The sequence below is a fragment of the Tenrec ecaudatus genome, chromosome 6 (assembly GCF_050624435.1).
Source record: "Tenrec ecaudatus isolate mTenEca1 chromosome 6, mTenEca1.hap1, whole genome shotgun sequence".
Lineage (NCBI taxonomy): Eukaryota > Metazoa > Chordata > Mammalia > Afrosoricida > Tenrecidae > Tenrec > Tenrec ecaudatus.
In genome coordinates this window covers 28,020,851-28,030,839 of record NC_134535.1, presented here as the reverse complement: position 1 = coordinate 28,030,839, position 9,989 = coordinate 28,020,851, and the positions used below count along the sequence as shown (strand labels likewise).

Below are 9,989 nucleotides of genomic sequence, written 5' to 3'. Positions count from 1 at the left end.
TACTATACAATTCAGTGGCTTGAACCTACTAAAAAGAGTTGTTCAGCCACCATAATCAGCTTCAGAACATTTTCCTTCTTTATTTTTAGAACATTTTCTTTATTCTTGTACTCATTTTTTTAAATCATTTTATTGGGGCTCATGCAACTCTCATCACAATCCATACATACATCCATTGTATAAAGCACTTTGGTCTTGTACTCATTATTAACTCCCTTTCCCCCCCAATTTTCCCTGCCATAACCCTAAGAAGCTATTAATCTAATAATTGTCTCTCTAGATTTACCTATCCTGGGTTTCAAATAAAGAAAGACATACGGGAACACACACACACACGCACACACACACACACACACACACACCAAAACCAACAACAGTAACCATGACAATAACACATAGAGAAACCTCAATGCAAAAGAAAGCAGAAAATAATAAAACCTAGAACAAGTTTAAAATAGGTCAAAGGGGTTGACTCCTTTCTTTTCTTTGCAGTTTATTCAGTGAAGTCACTGGTTTCTTTTTTAAAAATTGTATTGCCATAGAATTCAAATATACAATTCAATAGTTCGATCATATTAAGGGGAGTTGTACAATCTTCATCAGAATCAATTTTAAAATACTGCAACGCTTCACAGGCATAGAACACTTCATCTGTCTTCTACAAAGCGGCTGGTGGTTTCAAACTGCTGCCCTGGTGGTTAGTCACCCAACACATAACAGAGTTATAAACAAGAGATAGGACTCAAGCTGATTGTTCTCATACTGGCTGGTGAAAACAGATGCCACGTACAGATGACCAAGAACCGAGGCATGCCCGGGACTACTGATAGGGCAGGGACTGACATGCCAAAGATCCTGATTCGGACTTTGAACCTTTCTGTTCTTTATAGCCACCCAGTGATGGTATCTGTGCTACGTCAACACCAGGAAGCTAAGACAACTATAAAAGGCGCTAAAGTTTCTTGGAGAAACTACTGATTTGGAGCTGTTGGTTGCCATCAGGTTGATTTCTGCTCCTCCAGGCCCCAGGTGTGCAAAATTAGAATGCTCCAATCTGCGTGATCTTTCAGAAACAGATCCTCAGGCCTGCTTTCCAAGGTGCCTGTGAGTGGGTTTGAACCAGCAACCTTTGTGCTAGCCATCAGGTGCCCCACATTATTGGGACAACAGCTAGATTTTGGAGGTAGGAGATTACATTGTCATTGCTAACTCCCCAAGGTTGAAGGTTGGGCTGTGCTTACGTAGAGAATGCCCTTGTTCCCAAGAAACGCACTCTGAAGCAGTTAGGGTAAAGTGACATATGTCTGCAACTTCTCTGCAATGATTCAAGTTCGGTCTAGATTGTTGGTGCTGGGTGCCCACCCCCACAATTGTTGTTACACTTGAGTCCATTGGGGCCGCCACTGTGTCCATCCATCTAGTCGAGGGTCTTCCTCTTTTTCACTTCCACTTTGCTAAGCACGATGTCCTTCTCCAAGGACAAGTCTCTCTTCATAAAACATCCCGAGTACATGAGATGAAGTCTCTCATTCCTTGTTTCTAAGGAGCATTCTGGCTGTCCGTCTTCCCAGACAGATCTGTTTGTTCTTTAGGCAGTCCATAGGTCAAAGGCACCCATTTTCCTTTGGTCTTCCTTATTCCATGTACAACTTCCACACGCATATCAACGATCCATACCTATAACTATAGATAGATCCATATGTTGAGAGAGCGACAGAAAAGCCATGGTCAAAGTAAAAGATTTAAAAAGTAGTGAGTCTGGGTGAAGGAGTATATTCAAGAGTTCTCTGGGATATTCTTACAATTTTTCTGTATATTTGAAGTTATTATTTTTAAATGATAATTAAAAAAAATTAAACGGGAAAACCTAGTGCTGTACCTTGTACTTCAGCCTTTGATTGACATTTGCTGATACTCCAAATGCTTACCAGAGCCACCAGGGAAGCGTATGTTAGCCTTTGGACTAGGAGCGGCTTTTGCGCAGACACGATCCAGCTGACAGTCCTGACTCTGCTTTAAATTGACTTTAAATCCAAAGTCAACATAATTTTTTTTCACAAGGAGACACTAATCACATATCATGAGAGCTCCGATCATCATTTTATCTCTGTTCTCCAAGAGGAGGAACAGGTAAGGATTAACCTTACTGACGATCAACATAATTTTTTATAGATGACGGCTGCATTTTTAAAGTTTTGGGCTAAGAGTTACAGAGAATAGATTGACCTATTTTTTCCAGGACCATCTCACTGGTAACTTTTGAGAATGTTCATCAGAGTGCCTTCATTGTTTCCAATGAGATGATCTGTGGGAAACACATCAAGTTACTTCTCATGGCTGGAGTGGGACCCTCCAGTACAGAAATGTTCCAAACACATTTATCGTTGCCATCTGTAAGTGATCCCTAACCTCTCCTAGTGTGACGACTGCTGAATGACACTCACAATTGTGGTACATCCTTGTCCCAAAGACCAAAGAAGCCAAACTCACTCTTCTCAAGTGGATGCCGGCTCATCAGTGACCCTAAAATCCAGAGTGGAATGCCTTGCAAGTTTTCGAGACTGTAATTGTTTACCAGCACAGAAAACCCCATCTTTCTCCCAGGATTCTTGTACAAAAGAACTTTAAAAACTTCATGGAAAAATACCACTATTTTGTTTCATTTTATTAAGAGTTGTACATGGTTTTATTTTTCTTTCCGGTTAATCATTTTTAAAATTCAGTTACATGGAGACTATTTCTAAAATAGCTAAACTGCTAATTATAGTTTTCTAACATTAAATTCTAAATGTTCACACTAAGCCTGACATCATCTCTTTTACCCTCAGTAGTTACACTTAACCCACAACTTAAAGCTAAGCTTCAAAGGCCATATTACAATTTGAATGATTAAGACTAGGGAAGTTTCCGAGTGCCACATGTGGATCCATAAAAATTTGAAACTGAGCGTGTGGGTCCCTGCGCTTGATCCCTGTAGCTCACTCCTTCTTTTTCATGTCTCCTAGGTTGTCCCCTTCTGTTTTGTCCTTTCTTTTTCTTTGTAGCCAAATCTGCCTTTTCTCCAATAAATAAAGGTTTATTTTAATTTTTTATTATTAATCATTTTATTGGGGGGCTTTTTACAAATTTTATGACAATCCATCCTTCAATGGTATTAAGTACACGTGGACATACCAGTATGTTGCCATCAACATGTTCAAAACATTTTCTTTCTACTTGAGTCCTTGGAATCAGCTCCTCTTTAAATAAACCTTTAGAGGATCCTTGTGCATGTTCTGAAGCAACATTAAGTGCCTGCTAGGGTACTGATGTTCTTCAAGTCTGGGTTTCAATTTTGTTGCTTTAATTTTTCTTTATTGACAGAATGCAAGATTAAAAGTGTTGTTACCACTAGTTCCGAATCATTTAATTTCAGAGCAAGATGAACAGTAGTCTCAGAGTACAGAGCTAAACCCTTTGCTGATTCCATTCACTTGGTGTCTCAAAATTTCTCGCAGCTACACTATTTCCACACTCCAAAAAGTGTTCTTCCCAGTGAGTTCTTCAATTTTGTAAGGCAGATTCCCTACAAATAGGAATCTCTTGTCCTTAGATGCCGTCTCTGATGCAAGATTAACTCGATTATGAAACCAGAGACACTCATATGTGTGTAAGAGAGAACTTTATATCAAAGAGTAATTGTATATTAAGAAAACATCCCAGTTCAGTCCAGATCAAGTCCATAAGTTTGATATTAGCCCATATGTTTGACAACAGTCTACAAATTCCTCTTAAGATTCAAGCAACACATGCAATGACACAGAATGCAGGAAGATTACAGGCCAGTGGTAGAAAGTCTTGTGGATCCAGTGGCATTGTAAGCATCTCAGCACTAGCGTGGGTCTCCATGTGGCTCCTCCAGCTCCCGGCTCTGGCTCCATCAGTGTAACTCTATGTGGCTTGTCAAAACGAACGTCTTGCAGGGAGACAAGCAGAGAGAGTGTGTGGGTCTGGCCACCAGTGAGCTATTTATCTCCAAATGAGGTCATCAAGCTGCAACCTGATTGACATGCTAAACTCCACCCATTCGCTCTTAATAGTCTCAATTTGACACCAGATTATGCAAATACCACAAGGGCCTTCCACTTTTTCACTGTCCCTCCACTTTACCAAACATGATGTCCTTCTCCAGGTCTTTCCTAACAACACATCCAAAGTATATAAAATGAAGTCTTACCGTCCTTGCCTCTAAGGAGCATGCTGGCATTGAGGGACTCCATAACAATTATATAATTAGGTACCTGTGTGTATATTAACCATTGAGGTGTGCTATGGGAAAAAGTCCCCAGACTTCAATTTTATCAAGAGCGATTCTTATTTAACCAAGACACAGGCAATTATGAGCATGAGAGATCAGCTAGTGTGTACCAGGCTCACGAGATTATCAGAAGCCACTGAATCAGTTAGAGACCAGTTAAGAGACTGGTAGAAAGGAAGTAAAGTTGAGAAAAATTCGGACTGGTTACCCATTAACACCTGCTGCTCACAAGACACATTCTCTTTCTGATCCTACCAACCAAAGCTAGAGCCGAACAAACTCACTGGTGAAAAGAACACCATTCTTTAGATGCCCAAATAGGAGATTGAAACAGGTCTGGGAGCCCTCACAAGCCCTTGCTTTCAGCCTTTGGGCTCACTTCACTGAGATGACTCAAAGAGCTCCAGACAGTCCTAATGAGTATAGGATTATTATACCCAAAGGCAGTGGTTCTCAACCTGTGTGTCATGACCCCTTGGGGGTCGAATGACCCTTTCACAGGGGTCGCCGGATTAATAACAGTAGCAAAATTACAGTGATGAGTTAGCAACGAAAATAATTTTATGTGGGTGCAGTGCAGCAACGAGGAAACATACAACTTTCTTCTAGTTCTTAAATGCTCCTCCCGCCCCTTCCCTACCATGATCCCAATTCTACCTTACAAATCTGGCTAGACCAGAGGATATACACTGGTACAGATAGGAGCTGGCAACACAGGGAATGCAGGACAGATGATCCCTTCAGGCCAGTGGTGAGAGTGGCAACACCGGGATGGTGGAGGAAGGGTGGGGTAGAAAGGGGGAACCGATTACAAGGATCTACATATAACCTCCTCCCTGGGGGATGGACAACAGAAAAGTGGATGAAGGGAGACGTCGGACAGTGTAAGATATGACAAAATAATAATTTATAGATTTTCAAGGGTTCATGAAAGAGGGGGGAACAAGGAGGGAGGGGGCAAAATGAGGAGCTGATGCAGGGGGCTTAAGTGGAGAGCAAATGTTTTGAGAATGATGAGGGCAACGAATGAACAAATATGCTTGACACAATTGATGTATGTACGGATTGTGAAAAGAGTTGTATGAGCCCCCAATAAAATGGTTTTAAAAAAAAGAAAATAATTTTATGGTTGGGGGGGCCACCACACCATGAGGAACTGTATTAAAGGGTTGCAGCATTAGGATGGTTGAGAACCATTGCCCAAAGGACACAAATTAAGATCATCACAAGGAGGAGATGCATGGGTGAGGTCTGGGAGGGAGTCCTCGGGCAGAACTTCCATATGCTTCACGCTTCCTTCCTAAGGCCAGCTTGCCTGGAAGTTTGCTCTCTGAGCCTTCCTATTCTGGTCTTTCACTGATCCACCCTTCACCAGAGCCTAAGTTGTGCCTCTGGAAGATGCTCAGTGTCTTTCTCTCTGTTTCACCAGCCATCACTTACCAACACAGATCCTCAGGTGTGGCCTGGATGTCCCAGACCAAGTCACCCCAATTACCCCAAGGGTTATTTCTCAGGAACCAAGGATAAAGGTCACCTTACTTTGGGTAAAGCTTAATTCTTTATCCCACGTGGCCCATGTAGTTCATTCTCTCTCTCTCTCTCTCTCTCTCTCTCTCTCTCTCTCTCTCTCTCTCTCTCTCTCTCACTTTAAATACAAATAGACATATTTCTCCCACTTTTATTTATTGTAACAATGTCATGAATCAAATTGTGCCCCCTGCAAAAAATTATATGTCAACTTCACCGGGTCATGATTCCCAGTATTGGGTAATTATCTGCTATTTTGTGGTGTGTTGGAAATAGTAACCTCTATGATGTCAATGGGGCAGGATACAATCCACAGGACTGGGCTGAGATATAAAAGAGAAAACAAGCTAGCAGAGATGAACCACCATGGAAGATGAGTTGGGGGACCCAAGCCCCTACACTAAAAACCTCCAAGAGCTGGGGAGAAAGAGATGCAAAACCAATGAAGATTTCCCAGGAGCAGAAACTCAGAGACAAGTGCCTTTCTCCAGTACCAGTGCAGAGAGAATGCTGGCACGTGGAATGTGGGCACCTAGTCTTTTAAACTGTGAACAATAAATGCATGTTTGTTAAAGTCACCCACTTGTGATATTTCTGTTATAGCAGTACTAGATCACCAAGACAGATGGGCACATATAAAGGCAAGCAAATATGATTCTTAGCCAGGAGGGCTCGAGCTTCCTATAGCTGTGGCGGCAGTGGACACTGCTTTTGTTCTCCCTTAGGGCAGATGTGAAAGAAGTTGTTGCAAAGGTGGGCTTTAGAAATCAATTGGACACAGATTTCTATGAGAGGCATGGCCCCCAAATTATTTAAGGATCTTTGTGTGATTCTCCTAGGCTAAGGATGGTCCTTAAGTCTAAAAATTATCCTTGACTTCTAGCTCTAAGTTTGCAACCGCCTGTGGGAAAGTTCCAGTGGAATGTCCTATTCTTCTGGTGCTGCCAAATAACCCACATTTTCTTGCTATCCCAGATATGGTCCTTGGTTTGTAGTGACCACGATATTTGGAAAGGGAAAGTGCGCCATTGGACTCTGAAGGTCAGGAGACGATGCCAGGCCCAGTGGCAGCTCATGCTGGTTGCGGCTCAGCCGCTGCCTCGCTTTGCTGGCGTGAGCCGAAGCCAGATCTGCGGCTCCTTCCGTGTCTCCTGGAGCTTCTTCAGTTTTTCATGGTTCTGCGCTTTTGAAGTTGCAGGGGGAGCTGATAGAGCAACACACATCTGGTTTGTCCGCATAGGATCTAGTTTGTCTCTGTGGGTTAGAGTGTGTCCTTTCTCACTCCACTCCCATCCAGCTTCCTTTCCTGAAGGTAAGTCCTTGATTTACAGCACTATCAGGCTCATAGACCTAATCGCTATAATGCACCTCTTATTGCATTCGGCTTGCATTGTTTGTGCTTCTCTGGTCAAACCATAACTGATTCGGCGGTACTGGACTCCATTTCAAGAGAACAGGCCGTAAGAATGGCATATTTTGTTGGCATCTCTAGAGAAGCAAAACCAGTGACACTTGTATGAGTTTGCATATAGAAAATTCATATTGAGAAATACCTTACTCAGTTATAGAAGTAGGTAAGTCCAGACTAGTTCAAGTCAGGCTTCCCCTAACTCGTGTAGTCGTGCCAGGTGATAAACCGGAAGCAGGATGACGAAGCAGGCAGGGCACAGCTGGTGAGTACAGAGGTAAATGACCATGAGGTCAGTTGAGTAAATTCACTGGTGGTGCTGTGCTGATGGCTGCTACGATTGGCAGGTGATGCAACAGCAGGAGACTGAGCAACTAGACTGGGGTCCAGCTCCAGAGATAGAGAACTTGCCTTTGCTCAGTATCTCTTTCATACAAAGGCCCCACCTGCAAATAGGTATCATCAGGCTGTGACTTGATTGATAGTTTGGGCTCCACCCCTACCTTCACCCAGGAATGTCCAGTTGGCATAGACTCTAACCATCAAAATCGGGATCTCTGATTTGTTTCTGAATTTGCTCTCTGATTTGATTAAAGTCATTAATGAACTATTGCCAATGAGTAAGGCAATGCATTAATAAGCCTGTCTCTTAAGTTATTCTCTGTAGACACCACTAATTAAGTGCTTATAAAAAGCAAGGCTTGGAGTGACTAAGTAGATAATTTTATAGAATATTTTCGTGAACATTAGGGTAGCAACTGACAAATTTGAAAGTGAATTGGAAGGTCTATCTAGATAAGATAGGCTGGATAAACAATCTGGAGGAGAAAACAACCAGATCAATGGTTCCAGGGGGGCCATGGGAGAGAGGGAGGTGGGGAAAAGGAAGTGGTATTAACCAACCCAGGGACAAAGGGACAGCAAGTGATCCAAAATCAGTGGCAAGGAGAGTGTAAGAGGCCTGGTAGGGATTGATTAAGGGAAATGTAACTGAGAGGAATTACTGAAACCCAAATGAAGGCTGAGCATGATAGTGGAATAAGAGGAAAGTAAAAGGAAATAGAGGAAAGAACTAGGAGGCAAAGGGCATTTATAGAGGTCTAAATACAGTCATGCACATATGTAAATATATTTATATATGATGATGGAGAAATAGGTCTATGTACACATATTTATAGGTTTAGTATTAAGGTAGCAGATGGACATTGGAACTCCACTCAAGTACTCCCTCACTGTAAGAACATTGTTCTATTAAATTGGCATTCCATGATGCTCACCTTCCCAACACAACCACTGGAGAAAAATATGTGCATAAGCAAACATGGTGAAGAAAGCAGATGGTGTCCAGCTATCAAAAGATATAGCATCTGGGGTATTAAAGTCTTGAAGATAAACAAGCGGCCATCTAGCTAAGAAGCAAAAAAGCCCACATGGAAGAAGCACGACAGCCTGTGTGATCATGAGGTGTCGAAGGGATTAGGTATTAGGGATCAATGAACAAAAAATCATATGGTTGTGAATGAGGGGACAGTGTGGAGTGGGGACCCAAAGCCCATCTGTAGGCACCTGGACATCCTTTTACACAAGGGTCACGGGGAGGAGTCGAGCCAGTCAGGGTGTAGTGTAGCAATGATGAAACATAACTTTCCTCTAGTTCTTAATTGCTTCCTCTCCCCCACTATCATGATCCCAATTCTACCTTACAAATCTGGCTACACCAGAGCATGTACACTGGTACAGATAGGAACTGGAAACACAGGGAATCCAGAACAGATGAACCCTTTAGGACTAGTGTTGAGAGGAGCGATGGGGAAGGGTAGAAGAAAGGTGGGGTAAAAAGGGGGAACCAATTACAAGGATCTACATATAACCTCCTCGCTGTGGGATGGACAACAGAAAAGTGGGTGAAGGAAGATGCCAGACAGTGTAAGATATGACAAAATAATAATAATTTATAAATTATCAAGCATTCATGAGGGGGTGGTCAGTGGGGAGGGAGGGGAAATAATGAGGAGCTGATGCCAGGGACTTAAGTGGAGAGCAAATGTTTTGAGAATGATGAGGGCAATGAATGTACAAATGTGCTTTACACAATTGATTTATGTATGGATTGTGATAAGAGTTGTATTAGCCCCTAATCAAATGATTTTTTAAAAAAAAAAGAGCTGGAAACACAGGGAATCCAGGACAGATAAACCCCTCAAGACCAATAATGACAGTAGCCATACCAGGAGGGGAAGGGGATGGTGAGAGGAGAAAGGGGGAACCAATCACAATGATCTACATATAACCCCCTCCCAGGGGGATGGACAACAGAAAAATGGGTCAGTGTAAGACATGAAAATATTTTTTATAAATTATCAAGGATTCATGAGGGAGGGGAAAAAATGAGGAGCCGATATCAAGGGCTCAAGCAGAAAGCAAATGTTTTATCAAGTATGATGTCAACAAATGTACAAATGTGCTTGACACAATGGATGGATGTATGGATTGTGATAAGAATGTATGAGCCCCCAATAAAATGATTTTAAAAAAAGATATGACAAAATAATAATAATTTATAAATTATCAAGGGTTAATGAGGGAGGGGGGAGTAGGGAGAGAGAGGAAAACTGAGGAGCTGATACCAAGGACTCAAGTAGAAAGCAAATGTTTTGAGAATGATGAGGGCAACAAATATACAAATGTGCTTGACACACAATGGATGGATGTATGGATTGTGATAAGAGTTGTATGAGCCCCCAATAAAATGATAAA

At 42.1% G+C, this 9,989-nt stretch overlaps 1 pseudogene; it reads right to left on the bottom strand.

The window, feature by feature from the left end:
- Nucleotides 1–2,030: 2,030 nt before the first annotated feature.
- Nucleotides 2,031–2,153, bottom strand: LOC142452121 (U8 small nucleolar RNA; annotated as a pseudogene).
- Between the last annotated feature and the right edge of the window lie 7,836 nt (nt 2,154–9,989).